Below are 24,335 nucleotides of genomic sequence, written 5' to 3'. Positions count from 1 at the left end.
TTTCCTCCCACATCCAAAGACTTGCAGGTGATAGGTAAATTGGCTGTTGTAAATTGCCCCTAGTAGAGGGAATATGGGATTACTGTTGGGTTAGTGTAAATGGGTGGTTGTTGGTCGGCACAGACTCGGTGGGCCGAAGGTCCTGTTTCAGTGCTGTATCTCGAAATAAAAAACGGAAGTGCAGAAGGTTTTAGTTTAGGCAGGCATCAAGTTCGGCGCAGGCTTGGAGGGCCGAATTGCCTATTCCTGTGCTGTACTGTTCTTTGTGCTTTGTTCTCTGCTAACATCTCTGGGTATAGGCTGTCTACGAATATCCATCATAAGCCCACCGGCTCCCACAGGTACCTCGACTACACTTCTTCACACCCTGCCTCCTGGAAGGGCTCCATTCCATTCTCCCCGTTTCTCCATCTCCAACGCATCTGCTCTGATGATGCTACCTTCCACGACAGTGTTTATGATATGTCTTCCTTCTTCCTCAACCGAGGACACCCCGCCCCCCCCCCCCCCCGCCAACACCCCACACAGTATGGTTTGTTTGTTTAGTTTGTTTCCAGTGTGCCTGCCGACTGTTTTTTTTTAATGTGCTTTTTATGTTTCTGATTGGTGAGCTCTGTGCTTTGCAGTCAATCACATTCTATCACTTTGTCTTTCAGCACATCATTAACATACCATCCGCCTTCTTTCCATGCCCTTCTGGTCAGTTATTCACTGTGACCCTATCCTATCAACATCTTCACCTTTGTTATCTCTTCCCCACTCCGCTTTACTTGCTTAAAACGTTTCACATTTCTTACATTTGCCAGTTCTGACGAAGGGTCTCTGACCAGAAACGTTAACTCTGCTTCTCTCTGCACAGATCCTGCCAGACTTGCTGAGTATTTCCGGAATTTCTTGCAGATAGATGGGTAGATAGACAGATAGATAGATAGATAGATAGATAGATAGATAGATAGATAGATAGATAGATAGATAGATAGATAGATAGATAGATAGATAGATAGATAGATAGATAGATAGATAGATAGATAGATAAATAGACAGATGTGGTAGACAGATAAATAGGTGGGTAGAGAGATATACAGGAAGATAGATGGAGACTCAAGAAATATGGAGACACATGGTAGATCGATGCATAGATAGACAGATAGATAGATAGATAGATAGATAGATAGATAGATAGATAGATAGACAGACAGACAGAGAGGTAGAGATACCGTGGTTGCCATACTGCTGGTATTGGCTTCACAGGCAGAAAAGGGAATGGTTGACCACCAGGCACAGACGTATGTTCAGATTGGTACTGCAGGAATCCCCTGTGACCATCCAACTCTCGAACTGATATATAACTTTGAATCCTGTTGGGGGGATGGCCTCCCACGGGAAAGCAGCAAGCGCCAAGTACGTGGCACCAAGGATGGCTCCGCTGAACAGCTGGGGAGGGGGGCTGGTGGAAGACTGCAAGAGCCAAAGTGAAAGGAGATTCAATAGTAAGGGAAACAGACAGGCGTTTCTGTGGCCACAAACGAGACACCAGGATGGTATGGTGCTTGGGTTAATTATTTCTCGGAGCGGCTGCGGGACATTCTGAAGGGGGAGGGTGAATAGCTTGTGGTCGTGGTAAATGTCAGTAACAACGATATAGGTAAAAAGAAAGGATGTGTTCCTGAAAAATGAATTGAAGGAGTTAAGAGCTAAATTAAAAAGCTGGACCGCAAAGGAGGTAATCACGGTATTACTTCCTGTGCCACGTGTTAGTGAGTATAGGAACAGCAGAATGGACCAGATGAATGCATGGCTGGAAAAAGTGGTGCAAGAGGGAGGGATTTAGATTTTTGGAGATCGGGACTGGTTCTGGAGACGGTGGGACTTGCTCAAGCGGGATGGCTTGAACTCAGGCAGGAGAGGAACTGATGGCCTCGCGGTGGTATCTGCTAGTCCTGTTGTGGAGGATTTATACGAGAATGGCAGGGGGTTGGGAACCTGAGTTGAGAGACTGAGGAGGAGGAAACAAGTATAGAAGCGAAAGACAGGAAACAATAAAGTCAAAAGTGGAAGACATAGAAATCATGGGAAAGAAACAAATAGGGCCACAGTGTAAAAGAATGATAAGATGACTAAAAATGTTAAAAGGACATGCCGAAAAGCGCTGTGTCCCAATGTGTGGAGCATTCACAATAAGGTAGACGAGTTAACCACGCAAATAGATATAAATAAATACAATACAGTTGCAATTACGAGACATGGATTCCGGGTGACCAAGGATGGGAACTGAACATTCAAAGGCATGAAATATTTAGGAAGGACAGGCAAAAAGGGAAAGGAGGTGGAGAAGCGTTGTTAGTAAAAGAGGAAAGCAATACAATAGTGAGAAAGCATATTAGCTCAGAGAATCCCGAAGTGGAATCTTTATGGGTGGAGTTAAGAAACACTAAAGGGCAGAACACGTTGGGGTTGGTTCTATATAGACCCCCAAGCAGCAGTGGTGATGTAGGGGATTATAATAAACAGGAAATTACCAATGCATGCAATAAGGGTGCCACTGTAATTTTGTGTTACTTTGATCAACATATAGATTGGAAAAAACATATTAGCAATAATACTGCAGAGGAGGAATTCCTGGAGTACGTACGTGATGTTTTTTTGTGGAACAATACTTTGAGGAACCAACTAGAGAACAGGCCATCCTAGGCTGGATATTGTGCAATGAGAAAGGATTAGTTAAAAATCTTGTTGTGTGGGGTCCCTTGGGGAAGAGCGACCTTAACATGATAGAATTGTTGATTAAGGTGGAGAGTGAGAGAGTTCATTCCGAGACCAGGGTCCTGAACCTAAATAAAGGAAATTATGAAGGTATGAGGGGCGAGTTGGCTATGGTTGATTGGGGAACGTTACTTAAAGGATTGATAGTGAATAGGCAATGGCTAACATTTAAAGATCACATGGCTGAATTACAAAAAATGTTCATTTCTGTCTGGCACAAAAATAAAACAGGAAGGATGGCTCAACCGTGGCTTGCAAAAGAAATTTGGAAGAATATTAGATCCAAGGAGGAGAAATATAAAATGGCCAGAACATGCAGCAAACCTGATGATTGGGAACAGTATAGAATTCAGCAAAGGCGGACAAAGGGATTGATTAAGAAGGGGAAAATAGAGTATGAGAGTAAGCTTTCCGACTGTAAAATTTTCTATAGTTATTTGAAGAGAAAAAGATTCGTGAAGACAAAAGTGGGTCCCTTACAGTAAGAAACGGGGGAACTTATAATGGGGAACAAAAAAATGGCTGACAAATTAGATGCATGGTTTAGTTCCGTCTTCACAAAGGAGGACACTATTTACCTACCAGAAATGTTGGGGAACATTTTGTCTAGTGAGAAGGAGGAACTGTATGAAAACGGTATTAGTCGGGATATGGAGTTAGGGAAATTCATGGGATGGAAGGCCGATAATTCTACAGGGCCTGATAATCTACATCCCAGAGTGCTTAAGGAAGTGACCCTAGAAATTATAGATGCAACGCTACTCTTTTTTTTGTTTAATTCTATAGATTCGTGAACATTTCCAACGTATTGGAGGTCAGCTGATGTAACCCCACTATTTAAAAAAGGAGGTGGAGAGAAAACAAGGAATTATAAACCGGTTAGCCAGACATCAGTAGTGTGGAAAATGCAAGAGTCCATTATAAAAGATGGAATAGTTGAGCACTTGTAAACTAATGACTGGATCGGATAAAGTCAACATGGATTTACGAAAGGCAAATCATGCTTGACAAATCTAACGCAATTTTTTGAGGATGTAGCTAATAGAATAGGTAAGGGATAAGCAGTGGATGTGGTGTATTTGGACTTTCAGAAGGCTTTCGATAAGATTCCACACAAAAGATTAGCGTGTAAAATTAAAGCACATGGGACTGGGGGAAAGGCGCTGACATTGATGGAGAACTGGATGGCTGACAGGTAATAAAGAAGAGGAATAAACGGGCCTTTTTCTGAGTGGCAGGCAGTGATTGGTGGATTAGCACAGGGATCAGTGCTAGGACCCCAGCGATTCACAGTATATATTAACGATATAGATGAGGAATTAATTGTAATATATCCAAGTTTGAAGACGACAGAAAACTGGATGGGAGTGTAAGCTATGAGGAGGATGTAGAGAGGCTCCTGTGCAATTTCGACAAGTTGAATGAGTGAGCAAATACATGGCAGATGCAGTATAATGTGGATAAATGCAAGGCTATCCACTTTGGTGGCAAAAACAGAAAGGCATTTCGATTGGGAAAGGGGGACGTGCAGCGATAACTGAGTGTCCTTGTGCACCACTTGCTGAAAATAAGCATGCAGGTGCAGCAGGCAGTTAAGAAGGCAAACGGTATATTGGCTTTCATAGCGACAGGATTCGAGTACATGAGCAAGGTCGTCCTGCTGCAATTACAGAAGTCTACGTGGTGGGCGGCACAGTGGCGCAGTGGTTAGCACCGCAACCTCACAGCTGCAGCGACCCACGTTCAATTTTTGGTACTGCCTGTGTGGAGTTTGCAAGTTCTCCCTGTGCAAGCGTGGGTTTCTGCCGGGTGTTACAGTTTCATCCCACGGACAAAGACTTGCAGGGTGATAGTAAATTGGCCGTTGTAAATTGACCCGAGTGTAGGTAGGTGGTAGGGGAATGTTGAGGATGTGGTTGGGAATATGGGGTTAATGTAGGATTAGTATAAAAGGGTGCTGGTTGGCCGGCACAGACTCGGTGGACTGAAGGGCCTGTTTCAGTGCTTATTCTCTAAACAAATATAAAATAAATAAAAAAGTCTTTGGTGAGCCCACATCTGGATTGTTGTGTGTCGTTTTGGTCTCCTAATCTGAGGAAGGGTGTTCTTGCTATGGAGGCAATGCAGGGAAGGCTCACCACACTGATTCCTGGGATGACAGGCCAGAGGTATGAAGAGAGATTGTGTCGATTAGGCTTGTAGTTGCTAGAGTTTAGAAGAATGAGAGGGGATGTCATGGAAACCGACACCATTCTAACTGGACTGGACAGGCTAGATGCAGGAAGGATGTTCCCTATTGTGGGGAGTCCAGGACCAGGGGTCCATGTCTAAGGATTAGGAGTAAGCCATTTAGGACTGAGAGCAGGAGAGATTTCTTCACCCAGAGAGTGGTGAACCTTTGGAATTATCTACCAAGGAAAGCATTTGAGAACAAGTCATTAAATATGTTCAAGAAAGAGTTACATATAGTTTTTAGGGCGAATGGGATGAAGGGATAGGGGGGAAAGCGGGACAGGTTACTGAGCTTGGACGATCGGCCATGATCGTATAGAATGACGGAGCAGGGCCGAATGGCCTGCTCCTGCTCCTATTTTTCTATGTTTCTATGTTTATTCCATCACATTGCTGATACCGACAGCACACTGATCTGGTCGCAATTCACCTGGTTCAGTTGTTCCTGCCTTTTGTGGAGAGGACATAGCGGGACAGTTTTCCACATTGATGCGTAGCTGCCTGTGTTGTAACTGTTCTGGAACGACATTTGGGGACATAGCCAGTTACATATGAACATACGAACATGCAAATTAAGAGCAGGAGTAGGCCATTTGGTCCCTGGAGCCAGCTACGCCATTCAATAAGATAATGGCTGATAGATTTGTATCCTCAACTCCACATTGCCGCCTACCCTGAATAACCTTTCACCCTCTTGTTTATCAAGAATCAATCTACCTCCGCCTTAAAAATATTTAAAGACTCTGCTTCAGCGGTCTTTTAAAGAAGAGAGTTCCAAAGACTCACGACCACTTGTGAGTGAAAAAAATCCTCATCTGTGTATTAAATGGGCGTCCCCTTATTTATAAACAGTGATCCTTGTTCTAGATTCTCCCACAAGAGGAAACATCATTTCCAAATCCACTCTGTCATGACCCCTCAGAATCTTTTATGTTTCAATCAATTCGCCCCTTACTTTTTCTAAATCCAGCGGGTGCAAGCCTATCTGTCCAACCATTCTTCATTAGATAACCCGTCCATTCTTGTAAACCTTCTGTGAACTGCTTCCAATGCATTTATATCCTCCCTTAAATAAGAAGACGAATACTTTATACAGCAAAGCAGATGTGGTCTCACCAATGTCCTGTATAACTGAAGCATAACATCCCTACTTTGTATGCAATTCCCTTCGCAATAAATGATAAACGTATTTTAGCTTTCCTTATGAATTGCTATACCTGCAAACTAACCTTTTGTGGATCATGCACGAGGACACCCATCGCACTTTTCAATTACTCATCATTTAGATAAATAATTATTTTTTCTTTAACCTGCCTAAATGGACAATTTCACATTTTTTCTCGTTAACTCCATTTGTCGGATATTTGCCCACTTATTTAATCTATATTTATATCCCTTTGTAGCCTCCTTATCTCCTCTTCACAACTTATTTTCCTACCTGTCTGTGTGTCACCAGCAAATTCAGCAACCATATCATCGGACCCTTGATTCAAGTCATTTATATAAGTTGTAAAAAGGAGAGGCCCTTCACTGTTCCCTTTGGTTTGCCATTCGTTACCACTTGCCAACCAGAAAAAAGACCCATTTATGCCTACTTTCTGTTTCCTGTTAGCTAACCAATCTTCTATCCATGTCATTATGATACCCCCTACTCTATGACCATTTATATTCCACAGAAACCGTTGATGTGTCACCTTATCAAATGCCTTCTGGAAATCTGAGTACAGTGCAACCACAGGTCCCCCTTTATCCACAGCACGTGTTACTTCTTCAAAGAACACCAATAAATTGGTTAAACATGTTTTCCCTTTTACCAAACTATGTTGACGCTGCCTGATTCCGTTGAATTTGTCTAAGTGCCCTCTATGACGTCTTTAAGAATAACGTATAACATCTTCCCTATGACAGATGTTAAGCTAATTGGCAGCTACTTTCCTGCTTTCTGTCTCCCTCCAGTTTTGAATAAATGACTTACCTTTGAATTTTCCAGTCTAATGTAAACTTGCCCTAATGTAGGGCATTTTGGGAAATCAAAATCGACGTATCGATGATCTCACCAGCCACTTCTTTCAACGACCCTAGGATGAAGTCCATCATGACCCGAGGACTTTTCAGTCTGCAACTCCATCAATTTGCTCAGCAGCACTCCCCTGGTGTTTGTAATTTTCTCACGTTCTTCTCTGCCATCCATTTCCTGATTTACAGTTAGTTCTGGAATGCTGCTTGTATCTTCTATTGCGAAGACCAATGCAAAGTATCTGTTCAATTCATCTGCCATCTCTTTATTTTCCCTTATTGCTTCCCGATACGCACTTTCCATAGGACCAACGATCTTTTGGTAAAATCGTTTCTTAAAAAATAAAGAGACTCTTGCTATCTGTCTAGCTAATTCTTGTCAGGTTTCTCTTGTACGCTAATCTTTCCCTCCTTATTAACCTTTTAGTTGTTCTTTGCTGCTTTTTATATTCTGTCCAATCTTTCGACCTTTTACCCAACTGTGCACAATTATGTTTATTTCTTTCAGTTTGATACGAACTTTAACTATTTTTATTAACCACGGATGGTGGGTCCTCCCCTTGGAATTTTTCTTTCTCATTGGAATGTACCGATTCTGTGTATTTTGAAATATCACCTTGAAGGTCTGCAACCACATCTCCCTTGACCTACTCTTCATCTACTTTGCCAGTTCACCTTTGCTAGCTCCGTTTCCATGCCCACTTAATTGCTCTCATTAAGTTTAAGCAAAGTGATTCCTGACAACGCAGCCAGCCGTTGACATCATCGGTCTGCGCCAAATGCACACATGCGTAGATGAGCTCCAGTTCTCTGCGCGTGCCTGGCGTTCCGACTTGCCAGGACTGGTTACCACATGCACTGACAACTTCAACACGTAACGTGTACATCTTCATGCAACGTGCCTGGTCGGCTCCTCTCCCCCACAGACCCCTCCTACCACGCCTCTCACTCCGGCCGCTCAGCTCCATCCCCTACCCCGCCTCTATCTACCCCCCCCCGGCCATCCACACTCTCCCCCATCCCTCCATTCGCTAGCTCGAGGCGCTGCCACTTCCCGCCTCTCTGCCACATGCTCTTACATCGCTTGATTCTTAGGGCGGTGCGGTGCGGGAAGGAAACAGGGGGCAGGGAGCGAGCGTCCAGAGTGGAATGGCACGGAAAACAATTAGAATTGTGCAGCACCGTCAGAGGTGCTATAATCTGGATTTTCATTGCGTGCTGCCATATGTTTACGTTGTCATTCTCTAATTATTTGAGCAGCACCATCTTTCGTCCTGCCAGCTGCCTTAACATCGCAGACTGTGAACTTTAAGTGGAACAGGCTGCATTTGCACATGCGCCAGTACAACGCTAACTAGTGGTTGCATTGTCAGCAAATGCAACCAGGTTTAAAATGCTAGTCTTGGACCCACTCTTCTATCGGTCAAGCTGAATGTAAAATTCAATCATATTATGCTCACTGCTGCCTAGTGGCCACTTCACGATGAGGTCATTAATTAATTGTATCTCGTTGCACAATACCTGGTCCAGAATAGCCTACTCACTAGTTGACTCCAGAACGTGCTGTTCGAAGAAACTGTCCTGAAGACATTCGATGAACTTCCCGTCTTGGATAGCTTTGCCCATTTGATTCTTTTTCCAATCTATGTGTCGATTAATTTCTGCCCTTAATTATCGCATAACTCATTGACAAGCACCTATTATTTATTTCTTTATAGCCCGCCCTACATTGTAGTTCCTGTTAGGAGGCTTGTCCAACACTCCCACAAGTTACTTTTTGCCTTTACCATTTCTCATCTCCACCCAAACCGCGACTACATACTGGTTTCCTGAGCAAAGGTCATTTATCTCACATGTGCTAATACCATCATTAATTAACAGAGTTATCCCTCCACGTTTTACTAGTTTCCTGTCCTTCCTGAATGACATGTACCCTTCACTATTCCGATCCCAGGCTATGTCATCCTGCAGCCATGTCTCCATAATGGTTATCAGATTTTACTTATTTATTTCTATTTGCGATAACAGTTCATCTGTTTTGTTTTGAATGCTATGTGCATTCAGATACAGATACTTTAGTTTTGTCCTGTTATTATTTTTGTAAACTCTAGCCTTGTTTGCTGATTTAAGCTTTGATTTGTCCTTCCTGTCCCTTCCTGTCAAGGTCTGTCTATCTTTTCCATACTCATTCCTTTCTCTCTTGCCTTGTCTATACTCTTCGATTCAGCATATCTTCCCTTGCCTCCACTCTTTAATTTGGAACCCTCTGTACTTTGCTAGTTATGTGGTTCGCTAGAACACTGGGCCCAGCATGGTTCAGGCATAGACTGTCCCTCTTTCCCCCATTCTGGTGCCAGTGCTCACGAATAGGATTCCACTTCGCCCACAGTCTTTGAGCCACACATTAATTTCTCTAATCACATTTGCCCTGTTTATGTTTGCACATGGCGCAGGTAATATGCATGAGATTATTACATTTGCGGTTCTGTTCTATAATTTGTTGCCCAGCTCCTCATACTGACTAAGCAGAAACTCTTTCCTTGCCCTCCTTATGTTGTTATTACCCACATGGTCCACGATCACTGGATCCTCCCCATCCCACTTAAACTTCCTGTGCAGCCCTGAGCGGAGTCCGAACCCTAAACACAGACAGGCAACACAGCCTTTTGAACTCTCCCTCATTACTGCAGAAAACAATGTACATTCCCCTCACTATACTGTCTTCTTCTACAACGACATTTGATTTTGCTCCCGCCACTTGAACGGCTTCCTCTTCCATGGTGCCATGCTCCGTCTGCTAATCCACACTACAGCCCTCTCTTCTGTCTCTCCAAGTTGCAAGAACCTCGAACGTTTTGCACAATTGCAGGGGCTGAGGCTCTGCCACTGCGACATTCCTGACCCCCTTCCCTGTCTGACTCCCAGTCACAGCTTCCTGTCCTTGATCACTGACCAAAACAGGTGACCCTATCCAAAGGGACTGTCTTCTGGAACAAAGTGTCCAGGTAACTTTTCCCTTCACTGACACATCGCAGTATCTCCGTTTCGGCCGCCAGCTCAATGATTTTGAGCCATAGCTCCTCACGCTGCAGACACTTATGACAGACATGGTTGCCATGGATTTCCCACATAATGCAGCCGTGGCATATCACTTGTCTTGTCATCTTCAGTGCTAATTTAATAACATTTATTTCCTTTTAATTAATTTGCAGTTACCCCCCCACTCCCCCCCCATAACCGAACACCATCACTGAAGATACTCCCTCTTCTCACTCTGCCCTCCAGCAGCTCTTAGTGCAAACGCGCTGCTCGAAGACTCCACTGAATTTACACTCTCTGAAAACAATGATCTGTCAGCTTTGCTGGAGCTCAGAAACCAGTTTAAGCTAGCTACCTAATTAACGAGCTACAGCTTGTCTTAGAGAGCTTGCACGTCCCTGTTTAAAATTGTAAGAAACCTCACTTGCCTCTTAACGTAAACAGTAATTTCAATTAATTGCCAAATGTAAACACAATAAAAACTAGACTTTAAAGAGGTACAGCCTTAAAAAATACTCACTTACCAAACTCTCTTCTGTGCCCTCCTGCAACACTGAGTAGAGGCTAAAAGGCTGCAAAGATTTATACATTGCTATCAATTGTTATGAAGGATATTAAGGGCTACAAAGGACTAAAAAGTATTCGAAAGGATTATGAAAGTAGTTAAAGAATTTCAAAGGATTGTAAAGGATTATAAAAGATTTGAAAGATTAAAACAGCTTCTAAAGATTCTGAAGTTTAACCACGCTTTATAAAGGTTTTAGCTACTATAAACAGTTATACTGTGCTATAACTATTAATGAAGGATAATGAGGTGTCATAAAGGGTTACCATGTGCTATGAAGTGTCTGAAGGGCTATAAAGGATTATAAATAATTTTAAAGGATGGCAAAGGATTGTAAAGGCTAACATAGTGTTATGAAGTGTTAGAGCAGGTCATAATGCGTTATAAAGTATTACAAAGTGGTACAAAGAATTATAAAGTGTTCTAATGTGTTGGAAATGATGATGAAGAATTCAGGCTGAAGATTCCCACTATCTTTTCTCTTTCAATTGTTTTTATCCCAGTTGCAATGGAGACGGCTGGTAGGTGGGGCCGCACCTGACGGGTTCCCCTCACGCTGTTACTCCGCTCCAATGCATGAGGACGGGGGGCGTGGCTGGGTACCTCAGACCCCGCCCCCTGTCCCTTCTGCCTTCACTATTGGGAACAGGCGTCTCCCCCACTCTGGTCACCAAGGGAAGAGTACTCGCCCCCACTCTCCCATTACCATGGGAAAAGGAACCTGTAGCAAAGCCTCATCCCCATGAGGAATAGGTCCCACCCCCGCCCCCGTCACCCTGTGGAACAGCCCCGACCCCATTCCCGCATCACTTTGGAGAACTTGTCCCGCGGCCATGACCCCATCACCATGGAAAAGGCACTCCTTCCCCGCCATGTCACCATATAATGACTGGTCCCGCACTTGCTCTTTTCCAATAGCGAAGCGCCCCGCTCCCACTACCCAGTCAGCATGCAGAACAGGCCCTGGTGAACTACCCCTTCCACATGTGGAGCAATACCAGCCAACTATCTCCACAGCATGCGGAAGAGGCCCGGTCAAAGTACCCCATTAGCATGAGCAACAATAACTGCTCAACTATTCCGTCACCATTTGAAAAGACCCAGCCCCTGTTGTGACAGACCCAGCCCCCTGCTGTTTGAAAAATGAAATAAAATATGAATCTTTTAGAAACGGTCAGTGATTACAGTCCCTCTTATCATGGAATGAACTTAACAATTCGCATAAAAGGATAATTCAGCATTTTCTTCAACTGCTCTCTGAACTGAGTCTGGGTCACGGCATAAATCACAGTGTTTGTGCAGCAGCTAAGCGGCTGCAGCATGAAGGCCATTTCCCACACAAAACTAGGAATTCCAGCCACAGACCCAGAATGAAAGTTCATATACTGTATTCTGGTGCATATCAAAACCACCGTTAGCATTGCCCATAAAAGTATGAAATTGGCTGAGATAACTAACAGTAAAATGATAGATTTCTATCGGCTCTCCATCTCTGGGTCTCTCAGACTCTTGGCACTGCTGTGAGCCCGGAGTCTCCTGCGCCCTCTGCTGCTCACCAAAATGTGTCTGATAGTGAGAGCATTTAACAGCAGAATCACCACAAATGGGACCCCCGGGGTTAGAATGTTATGGAGGAACTCGATTGCTGCCCAGTCCCGAGAGAAGGCAGCATCCTCTGTTATATCACAAAACCAGGGTTGGTTGTACAAAATATACTGACCTGTTAACATAAAATACCAGAAAATGTTCTTTAAACAGCTCAGCACAGTCTCTGTTCCCAGAACCACAGCTGCGGTTTTCTCGGTGCAATATTTTCTTTTCATCTTCAGGCAGCAAATGGCCACAAATCGATCAAAGGTGAAAGTGACGGTGAACCAGACAGAACAGTCTGTGGCTGCATAAAGCAGGACGGCATGGATATTGCAAACGTGGATGGACTCCCGGAAATAAAACTGTTCATGGTAAACAACGGGAATGTGCCTCAGTATCACGTCGAATATAATGACCAGTAGATCCGCTGCTGCCATGGCCACCAGATAGTGAGTGACACATTTGGAAAGACCACACTTGCCTCGAGCCAGGATCCCAATCGTCGCCAAGTTTACTGTGAAGAAGGAAATAAACAGGCAAATTATTTATCAGCCTGGGAGTAAATTTACCAGTTTGATTGAGGACTGACTGAGATTTTCAGGTGTGTTACTGTGTCCAGCGATTTATTGATTGACAATGAAGCAAAAAATGAGAATACCTGTGACAACTTGGAAGCAGGGAGAGATTAAAAGACAAAAGGATGATGCTGAAGTTGTTCAACTCAACGCTGATTATAATCTTCCCCATCCGGCCTTTCCCTGCCTGGTTTCACGACTGTTCTGTCTCAAGGAACTCGCAGTCCTGACAAAGGGTCAGTGACCTAAACGATTAAGTCTGTTTCTCCCACCACAGATGCTACCAGACGTTCTCAGCATCTCCAGCACTTTCTGTGTTTTTTTTTAATTTCAGCTTTCCAGCATCTGCTGCACTTTGGTCCTGTACAGAACGTTCAGTGCTGGATTGACTGAGAGATTCCCTCGCCTGTGACAGGGTCCCCATGGCAGGACAAAAAGGTGAACGAAACCCCGCCGCGGTCTTTTGGACCATCCCACTTCTCAGTTGAGCAGCACTAGGGCAATTAACTGCCTGGTGCCTGGTCCCGGTCTATTTAATCATGGAGATCCCTCCTGCTTAAACGAGTTAAACAGTCACAGGACCAATAGCTCAGTACTATTGGCAATGCCACTGGAAGCAGTGGAGCTGATGGTACTACAGCAGGCCTGTGATGACAACCATCACTGGAGACCAGACTCCAGATAAATGCGTCAGCACCACTGCGACCCATCAGGTAGTGGCGCCACTAACGATACTACACCAGAAATGGGAACAGATGAGTTGCTGGAGCTGAAGACCACAGTTTAGACTGGCAGGGTTGCTGGCACCAGCCAGTTAGCATGGGCCACTGACGGTACGAAACCAAACCATGGGCAAGGACCATTGTTGGGGATACAGACCCAGATTTGTGTGGTGGGGTCACAGGGAACAATCATGGCGGGAGGACCACTGCCAGTAATACACCAGGCCTGCGAATGGGACCATCGCAAGATCCTCAGACCCAGGTGAGTGTCGGAGAGTCACTGGGGCCTGTCAGTGAGTTGGGGTCACTGCTGGTACTGGGAAAAAAGTTTACTGCTGTAGTTTAGGCCCCAGGTAATGTTGTGCGGCCACCAGGTTCAGTCATGGTGCAGGCAATTCTACCATTAGAGCACTAGGCCTAGGAGCAGGGCAATCACTAGAGACCAGGACCACTACCGGTACTGAACTAGCCTTGGGAGCAGGACCATCGTGGTGACCTGATCTCCAGGGAAATATGGCGAGGTCACCGGGTCCAGGCAGGGAATGGCCGAATGCTCGTACGGCACCAGACCTGGAAGGTGATACATCGCTGGAGCCATGGACCATATAAAAGTGAGACAGATTTGCTGGGAACAATAGGGAGTGGGTGCTGCCAGCACTAAACCGGGATTGAGCCCAGGAGCATTGTTGGAGACACGGAACCCAGGTAAGTGAAGAAAGGTGGCCGGGAGCCATCAGGGTGCAGGGGAGCCACTGCTGGCACCACACTCAGCCCGTTACCAGGACCATGGCTGGAATCTCGACTTCAGTAAAGTGACGCAGGGTCAACAGCGACAGTCAGGGATAGGAGGCCACAGGTTATATTGTGACAGCCCTAGGAGAAGATCCAGCAAAGAAGGTACAGACTTCAGTTGAGTACCGCAGCATCTCCAGGGCCATAGAGGGTTTGGGGCATATAAACAAGAAATGCTGGAAGTACTCAGCAGGTCTGGCAGCATCTGCACAGAGAGAAGCAGAGTCAACGTTTCATGTCGGGACCCTTCTTCAGAACTGGGTTTGGGGCCACTGCAGGCACTAAACCAAGCCTGTGAATAGGACCATAGCAGGAGAATCGGACCATTGATAAGGGTGGTTGTGTCACTGGGGCCTGTTCGGGCGTAGGGGCCATTGCCATTATTGCAGCAGCCTTAGTCCAGGACCATTTCAGGCCATATGAATCCCCGAGAAATGTTGCAGGGATGCCAAAAGCAACCACCGAGCAGCAGCCACTGACAATTCTACATCAGCCCTCAGAACCAGGCTGATCACTGGAGTCCCAAACACCAGGTGTGGCTTGGCGCCTGGCGGCAGGAACATTGCTGGTGACCTGGACCCAGCTAAGCATGGCCGGTTCACTGGGGCCAGTCACTGAGCAAGCATTACTGATGGTACTAAACCAGGCCTGGGACCAGATCATCACTGGAGCCGCAATTACTATTTCTTTCCATTGTGGTCACCAGAGCCGATCTGGGATGGGCGGCTGCTGCCAGTACTACACCAGGCCTGGGAGCATGCCTTTGACTGGAGACCCAACACCAGGTAGTTGTGGAGGGGATGGCGAGCCAGTCAGGAAGCAGGCCCTACTTCTTGTGCTATACAAGGCCAGGGACCAGACCCATCGTTGGATCCCTAGAAACCAAGTAAGTGTGGTCAGTCACTGAGGAAGCATCGCCACAGTCAGTTCCATACCAGGACCTGGGCCAGGTCAATTGCTGGAGACCCAGATGCCTGTTAAGTGTGGTGGTGTTCCGTTGACATCCATGGTGCATTGCGTGTACTACAGCTGCTCTGGAACCATAACCATCGCTGGATACCCGGATCTCCTATGATTGTGGCAGGGTCAGTGAGCACAGACAGGGAAGGCGAGCCCTTGCCATTAATTAAGAGATATCCTTCTTTTTCTTTCATTAAATAAAGCTTAGAGTTTAAAACGTAGAGGCATTTCAAAGTAAATCAAAAATAAATTCCATATTCTGCACAAAGCATTGCATTTATTTTTGTAAGACATTTGACCAGGTCCCAAAAGGCAGACTGATCAGTGAAAAGAAAACCTATGAGATGCAGGAGAATTTTGCACTTTGTATCCAAAATTGACTCAGAGATAGGAAACAAAGGCAAGTCATCGACCGTTGTTTTTGCGAATGGAAAGCTGTTTCCAGAGGCGTTCCACAGGGCTCAGTGTTGGGATATTTGCTGTTTGCGGTATATGTTAATGATTTGCAATTAAATGATTGGCAAATTTGCTGATGACACAAAAATTGGCCGTGCAGTTGATAGTGAAGAGGATATTCATAAACTCCAGAAAGATATCAGTGGTTTGGTTGAGTGGGCAGAAAAGTGGCAAATAGAATAAACCCAGATAAGTGTGTGGTGATGCATTTGGGGAAGGCAAATAACGCAAGAAAATATACAGTAAACGGGAGGATATTGATAGGGTTAGAAGAGGTGAGAGAACTTGCAGGTCGCTGAAGGTGGAGGTAGATTGGCAGACGGAGTGGTGAATAAGGCACATGGAATGTTTTTCGTTATTGGTCAGGTATAGAATACAAAAACAGGGATATAATTCTGCAACAGTATAAAACAGTGGCTGATCACAGCTGGAGTACTGCATACAGTTCTGGTCACCTCATTGCAGAAAGGACATAATTGCTGTGGAAGAAGTACATAGGAGATTTACAAGAATGTTGTCAGGGCTTGAAATTTCAGCTATGAGGAAAGATTAGATAGGCTAGGTTTGTTTTCTTTAGAATAGTGAAGGCTGTGGGGTGAATTAATTGACGTGCACATAATGATGAGGGGCCTAGATAGAGCAGACAGGAACGATCTGGTTCCCCGAGTGGAGAGGTGAATTACTAGGGGCACAGATTTAATGTGATTGGTAGAGGGATTAGTGGGGACATGAGGAAACGTTTTTCACCAGAGGGTGGTGGGTGTCCGGAATTCACTGTCAGGAACGGTGGTGGAGGCAGAAAGCATCAATTGTTTTAAAAAGGTACCTGAACAAACATCTGAAGTGCTGAAACCTGTAAGGCTATGGACCAGGTGTTGGAAGGTGGGATTAGATTGGGCGGCTAGTTTTTTTTGGCTGTCACAAGCACGATGGGCTGCATAGCCTCCTTCTGTGCTGTAATTTTTCTATGGTTCATTGTCAGACACCTCTCGGTCCAAGAAAAATTTCTTTGTACAGATGGTGGAGGCAGGGTATTGAATATTATTCAAGGCGAGGTAGATAGATTACTGTTAGGTGAAGAAATCAGTGGTTATCGGGGGTCGATGACATTGTGGAATTCGAGACACAAACAGCTCAGCACTGATCTTATTGAATAGTGGAGCAGGCTCGAGGAGCCGAATGGTTTACATCTATTGCGAACTATATTACTGTGATGGGGCGTCTCAGATGGATGTCTCTTGCTGAATGGGGGATCCATTGGTGTAAGAAAAGTTATCCTATTTGTACTGGAGTGTAATCAAGAACTGTCTCACAGCCTGTCTGTGTTGAAGGGAACCAGATTACATCCCCTTCTTCCTCCACATGAGGTGGCCTCCCGATTACTGTGTTGTCATGATGGCAATGATTTGAAGTGTGCAGCAGAAAACCACAAAGTTGGGCACCTGTTCCAGCGTATACTACAGGGCTCCCCATGAGCGGTTCATGCATTGGAAGCAGTGTTTCATCACGCCTCTTGTTTGCTGCATGATGCATCTGTTGGGTCCATTTTGCACGTTACACCGGTGTTATTTTTGCATGGTTCCTTGGCGGCAGAGGGGGTGTGTTTGGGCGAGGAGAATTCATTGACTATGGAGAGTGTTGGTGGTGTTTTTCTCTGGAAAACCACATTTTGGTTTACCTTGGAGGATCGCAGACGTTGGGAACACTCACTGCTTCAGAATGAAGGTATCACGGCTGCTGCCAGACAAGTGGACATTCACCGAAATGATATATTGTGCATGGTCACATGGCGACTGTTCAGTAATGGAGTGAGAGTTCTTTCAGATCCTGTACCTTACCCCATTGACAGATGAGGCTCCACAGAGCCACGTGCACCATTGGGAATCCCACTTATTTGGAAAAGCCATTGAACCTCACCTCGTGCTGCTCCTACAGAGGGAGAAAACAATGAATTGACCTCATCCAGTATAGATGACATCTGTCATCTCCCGGAAGCATCGATGAACAGTATACAGTGAGACGTTGGATACGTTGCCGGCTCCTGCCTGGATAGCTCCTGGTGCAGAGAAGTTCAATGAAAGTAAAACATTAAAGGCCACTGGCCACGCCAGCACTGCCCTGATGCGCATATCCAGCTCGTGTTGTAGGAAGTGCGACAGTTCTGTGACTACCTCCTTATTGAATCAGTGTTGCCTCACGCACTCATCCTGGGTTAGTTGCAGGTCGAACATTTGCTCTTGGCTAAGGCTCGGTAGGTAGGAAAGATTCCGCCTCTACCTCCCCCTCATTCTTTGCAGAGATTCTTCTCCTTGCAACCTTTGCTCCATTCGGTGATCAATGTTACAGACCAAGATGCACTGTCTCCTACCTCGTCCATAACTGAGTCACCAAATCCTCTGGCCTCCATTCGTGTATGCAGCAGCTCACAACAACCAATAACAACCCCTACACCGCTGACCACGCCCCTCCCCTACCCCCCGCCACCCAGTGCAAGAAACAACATTCACAGAACAACCACCAGCTTTTCCATAGCAGAAGTAAGCCAACAGCCCCTCACCTGCATGCTGAATGCCTGGACCTTTTAAATAACGCTAGAAGCGGTGTTCCTGGTGCTTCCAAACGCATTTCCACCTGAGATTGACTAACACAGGTGGTCAGTGGACACACAGAGACCAAGCTTCCAAGACGTGTATCAACGCTGCAAGAATCCACTGCCCAACATGGAGCACAACATGAGACATTGCGGTAGTGGCTGGCAGATTGTCCCATACATTTGCATAGTTTCTGGTTTTGCAGCACGGGCATCAATGTCTCTATGGAGCCCAAAACAACGGTCAGGGAGCGATACAGAGGGAAACATATTTTCTTTGAAAAGTGAATTGATGAATGCTTAAAGGGGGACAACTTGTAGAAATATGGGGAGCGGATAGGGGAATGGGATTAATTAGAGGGGGAGGCCATGGATGGATTTAAACATAAGACTGAGAGTTTTAAAACTGAGGTTCTGCTCGATGGGGAACCAATGTAGTTCAGTCAGCTCAGAAGTGAATGTCGATTGGGATTTGTTGTATCTGGGATAGGAGCAGTACAGTGTTGACTGGGCTGTGATTTATGAAGGTTGGATCTGGGAGGATTGACCAGAAACTGTACTGGAGCAGCCATATACATTTCCGTGGCGACAAGAGAGGTTCAAAGGCTCGGGATTTCCGGAGAGTAACTCAGCTCCTGACTCCCAAAACATATCCATCACCTACAAGGCACAAGTCAAGAGTGTGATGGAATGCTTTCCAACTGACGGATTTGTGCGGCTCCAACAACATTCAAGAAGCTCATCAACATCCCGGACAAAACAACACAGGCGGCACACTGGCGCAATGGTTAGCAACGCAGCCTCACAGCTCCAGCGACCCGGCTTCAGTTCTGGGTACTGCACTGTGTGGAGTTTGAAAGTTCTCCTTGTGACTGCGTGGGTTTCCGTTGGGTGCTCTGGTTTCTTCCCACAGCCAAAGCCTTGCAGGTTGATAGGTAAATTGGCCCTTGTAAATTCCCCCTATTGTAGGTAGGAAAATGGGGTTGGATGTGGCAGGGAAAAGAGTATTCAAGTAGGATTGGTATAAATGGGTGGTTGTTGGTCAGCACGGACTCGGTGGGCTGAACGGCCTGTTTCAGTGCTGTATCCCTAAATCAGAAATAAGTAAACCTGCTTGATTGATATCCCATCCAAAAACAGTCGTTCCCGCCACCACTGACACATAGTGGCATTAGTGTGCACCATCGACCAGATGCACTGCAGCAACACACCAACGCTCCTCAGACAGCACCTTCCAAAACCACGACCTCTACCAACGAGAAGAACAAGGGCAACAAATGCATGGAAACATCACCACCTGCAAGTTCCCCTCCAAGCCACACACCATCTTGACTTGGAGCTATATCACCGTTCCTTCACTGTGAACGTGTCAAAATCCTGAAACCTTCCTTTCTAACAGCACTTTGGATGTACCTACCTCACATGGACTGCAGCAAGTCAGCCCACAACCACCTACTGAAGGGCAATTTGGGATGGGTGATATATGCTAGCCTAGCTAGCGACGCCCGCATCCAATGAGTAAATAAAAACATAAATAAATAGGAGTCTTAAATGAGAAGAAGAGTAATTCTATGAAATGTAGTCTACACATATAATGCATCACTTTTACAAATCTCATAGCTACATATAGAGTCTTGCCAGAGACACCAACAGCAGTAAAGATGAGAGTATGTGAGAAGAACAGTTAGCAAAGTTTTTTTAGATTTCAGGCAAATGCAGAGACTTACCAAGAATAGAAACAACAAGGAGGGCAGAGTAAATGACTGGAGAAGTAATGCAGTTGAAGATGGTTTATAAATTCAATAGCTGGATAGCGAAGCTTACCAGGGACTACAACAATAGCCAGGATGGGGTAATAAAAGTACTGATTAATCGCAAGTGAGAGCGAAATCCGCCAGTTTAAAGATAGTTGATCATAATATGCAGAAAGATAGACAATCTCCCAGGAGAAACTCCTGTCTATCGTTGCAGCATTCCGATCTATTGTTCTCAGATTAAGTCCGATTCTTGTAACATTCCAATCTATTGTTCTCAGATTTTGACCCATTGTTGCAGCATTCCAATCTATTTTTCTCAGACTCAAATGTATTCGCTCCCTGTCTCTGATGCCACTGATCTCTGTTGGTGCCAGAGGCGATGTTCGCTCTAACACGATGGGGTAACACATTGAAAGGAGTCCCCTATTAATAAAAGAGGTGAAATCTCCAGCGACTCAATTTGGGTCCATGGAGGCTATCATTAATCACAGTCACTGAACAGCCAGGTGCAGTTAACTCCTTCCAATCTTCTTTTGGGCCTCCTTATCTCGAGAGGCAATGGATATGCGCCTGGAGGTGGTCAGTGGTTTGTGAAGCAGCGCCTGGAGTGGCTATAAAGGCCAATTCTGGAGTGACAGGCTCTTCCACAGGTGCTGCAGAGAGATTTGGATGTTCAGGTCCATTGTTCCCTGCAGGTGGCAACGCAGGTCAATAGAGTGGTCAAAAAGGCATACGGCATGCTTTCCTTCATCGGACGGGGTATTGAGTACAAGGATTGGCAGGTCATGTTACAGTTGTATAAGACTTTGGTTCGGCCACATTTGGAATACTGCATGCAGTACTGGTCGCCACATTACCAAAAGGATGTAGATGCTTTGGAGAGGGTGCAGAGGAGGTTCACCAGGATGTTGCCTGGTATGGAGGGCGCTAGCTATGAAGAGAGGTTGAGCAGATTAGGATTATTTTCATTAGAAAGACGGAGGTTGAGGGGGGACCTGATTGAGGTGTCCAAAATCATGAGCGGTATAGACAGGGTGGATAGCAAGAAGCTTTTTCCCAGAGTGGGGGATTCAATTACTAGGGGTCACGAGTTCAAAGTGAGAGGGGAAAAGTTTAGGGGGGATATGCCTGGAAAGTTCTTTACGCAGAGGGTGGTGGGTGCCTGGAACGCGTTGCCAGCGGAGGTGGTAGACGCGGGCACGATAGCGTCTTTTAAGATGTATCTAGACAGATACATGAATGGGCAGGAAGCAAAGAGATACAGACCCTTAGAACATAGGCGACATGTTTAGATAGAGGATCTGGATCGGCGCATGCTTGGAGGGCCAAAGGGCTTGTTCCTGTGCTGTAATTTTCTAAAAAAAAAACACAGCTTGAATTACAATAAAATAGTGCTAGAGGGCTGGGGGAGGCAAATGTTAAACCCTCTTTTAAACAGTAGACATGTGATAAACCATGTAATTACAGGCCTATCAGTCAATCCTCGGTGAAATGTTGGGGACATCCTTCCAGTCTATAATCTGGGACAAGGAAATCGTGCTCTTCAGAAAGCATGAGATTATAAATGAGAAGCAACACAGATATGTTAATTGTAAATCATGTCTGCCAATGGCCGTCTATTCCTTTGCTGATGCATTGGAGAGAGTTAATGAGGATTGCACGGTTGATGCTTTGTATTTGGACTATAAATTGTCAGAGGGATGCGAAACTGAGAGGGACCTCAGATTGGAGAAAGTTATACTGATAACTTGTCAGGGGTGTAGGAGGCAGGAACAAGTATCAGAGAGGAATGCCAAAGAGTTCAGAATACTCGGGAAGATAGATAGCACAAGAGTAGGGAATTGTACATTATTAGGTGGAGTCAGAGTAACGGAGAAAGTACTAAAGTCTGTATCAGGGTTAATGTGCATGCATGTGAATATACAGAGTGTGCTTAATAAGACTGACGAGGTACAGGCGCAGATTTCCATTTGGAAATATGATGTTGTGGCTATAACAGAGACCTGGCCCGAAGGGGGCAGGACTGTATGTTAGATAGACTTGGATAACAGGTGTTCAGGAAAGATAAGAAAGGGAAAAAGAAAGAGAGAGGGGTGGTGGCATTGGTTAATGAGATCATTGCAGTTCTAGGGAGAAAGGATGTCCAAGAGGGGTCGAGGACAGAATTAATTTGGATTTGGCTAGCACTCTGGAACACAAAAGGTGCAGTTACATTGCTTGGTGTTGTCTATAGGCCACCAGCTGGGCGAAGGATGTGGAGGAACAAATTTGCAAGGGAATTGCAGAGAGGTACAAAAATTAGAAGACAGTTATAATGGGTCTTCAATTGTCCAAACAGAGCCTGGGATAATTGCAGTGTAAAGAGCCATGAGGGGCAAAAGCTTCCAGAGTGTGTTCAGGAAAATGTTCTACAACAGTATATTGCTGGTTGAACGAGAAAGGAAGCACTGCTCGACCTCGTTTTTGGGAATGATAGGGCCAAGTGGATCAAGTAATAGTTAGAGAGCATTTAGGGGATTATGATCATTGTATCATAAGGTTTAGGCTGACGATGGAAAAGGACAAAGAGCAATCCAGGGTAAGAATAGTTAACTGGGGGACGACCAACTTCAGTGGGGTAAGAATTCAGCTGGGCCGGTTAAATTGGAGTCAAAAGCTGGCAGGAAAACCGATGGAAGAACAATGCGCTACCTGAAAAGTAGAGATAGATCGGGCACAGTCAAGGTATGTTGCTTCGAAGGGGAAAATTAGGGCAAACAAATCCAGAACCCCCTGGATGACAAAATTGGTAGAGATTCCGATAAAGAAGAACAGTTTGCTTATGACAGATGCCAGGTAGAAAAAAATATTGACAACCAGGCTGAATGTAGAACATCCAAGGGGATGTGAAAAAGTAAATAAGAGAAGTAAAGAGACAGTATGAAAAGAGACCGGCAGCTAGCATTAAAGGAAATCCCACAGTTTTCTACAGGCATATACATAGCAAAAATTTGGTATAAGGAAGAGTAGGGCTGATCCCACAGCAGAAGGTGAATTTGAATTCAATTAACAAATGTTGAATTAAATGCTAGTCTAATGATAGCCATGAAACCATTGTCGATTGTTGTAAAACCCTATCTGATTCACTTATGTGCTTTAGGGAAGGAAATCTGCTGTCCTTATCTGGTCCGATCTACAGGTGACTCCAGACTCACAGTAATTTGATTGACTCTGAAATTCCCTTTGAAATGGGCAGTTGTATCAAACCGCTGCAAAGTCAATAACGGCACAAAAGGCGGCTCACCATCTATTTCTTAAGGGTATTATGGATGGGCATGAAATACTGTCCCAGCCAAAGACACCCACATCCCATGAACGAATGAAGATAAAATTCAAACTCATCAGGGGTCTGGACAGAGTAAATAGAAAGAAAATGTTTCCTCCCGTGAAAGGATCGAGAACGAGAGGGCAGAGATTTAAAGTGTTTGGTAAGAGGATCAAAACTGACATGGGGAAAAACCTTTTCATGGAGCGAGTGATTGAGGTCTGGAATGCGCTCCCTGAGAATGTGGTGGAGGCAGATTCAATTAAGCATTCAAAAGGGAGCGAGACAGTTATATGAAAAGGAAGAATGTGCAGGGTTATAGGGAGAAGGCAGGGGAATGCAACTGAGGGAACTGTTCTTTCAGAGAGCCAGTGCTAACGCGATGGGCCGAATGGCCTCCTACTGCGCTATAACGATTCTGTGAAGTCTCTTCGAGTGAGGGTGATGAACAGTTGTGATTGGTAGGCGTTCAGGGCAAATCGTCTGCTGCAGGCATCACATAGGTAGTTCAGCAGGGGTGCAGTGACAGGTCTGCTGGGGCTCAAAGTAGCAACATAGCAGTGTCTTCACTGTTACTCAAAGTGTTTTCTTGAGGAGATCAATTCCTTGGCTGACTTCTTTAAAATGATGGGGTTCCTATTGTTGTATGCAAAGTCAACATCCAAAACTTCCAGCTATTTGCAGGTGTCCAAGTCCTCTGAAAATCGTTTTCTTTTCATGTTACTAACACACCGAAGTGTGAGACTTTAATAGACAATCTAACATTCTGTAATTTCGTAACTAAATGGACACAGTTGAACAGTATAGATACATCACAGGGAACAGTGGAGCAGCTCTCAGTGAGGCATTCTAACATTTGTAGCTTAATTGATGAATGGTCGTGGTTAAAGATGAAAGCCACATTCCAGAGTGCCGTAGATCAGTCCTGAGTGGGGGTCCAACGTTTGAAATTTAATTTTTGAATGGTCTCAGTG

This window comes from Heterodontus francisci, unplaced genomic scaffold (genome assembly GCF_036365525.1).
Source record: "Heterodontus francisci isolate sHetFra1 unplaced genomic scaffold, sHetFra1.hap1 HAP1_SCAFFOLD_140, whole genome shotgun sequence".
NCBI classification, from domain to species: domain Eukaryota; kingdom Metazoa; phylum Chordata; class Chondrichthyes; order Heterodontiformes; family Heterodontidae; genus Heterodontus; species Heterodontus francisci.
Note: the sequence above shows the minus strand (reverse complement) of the source record.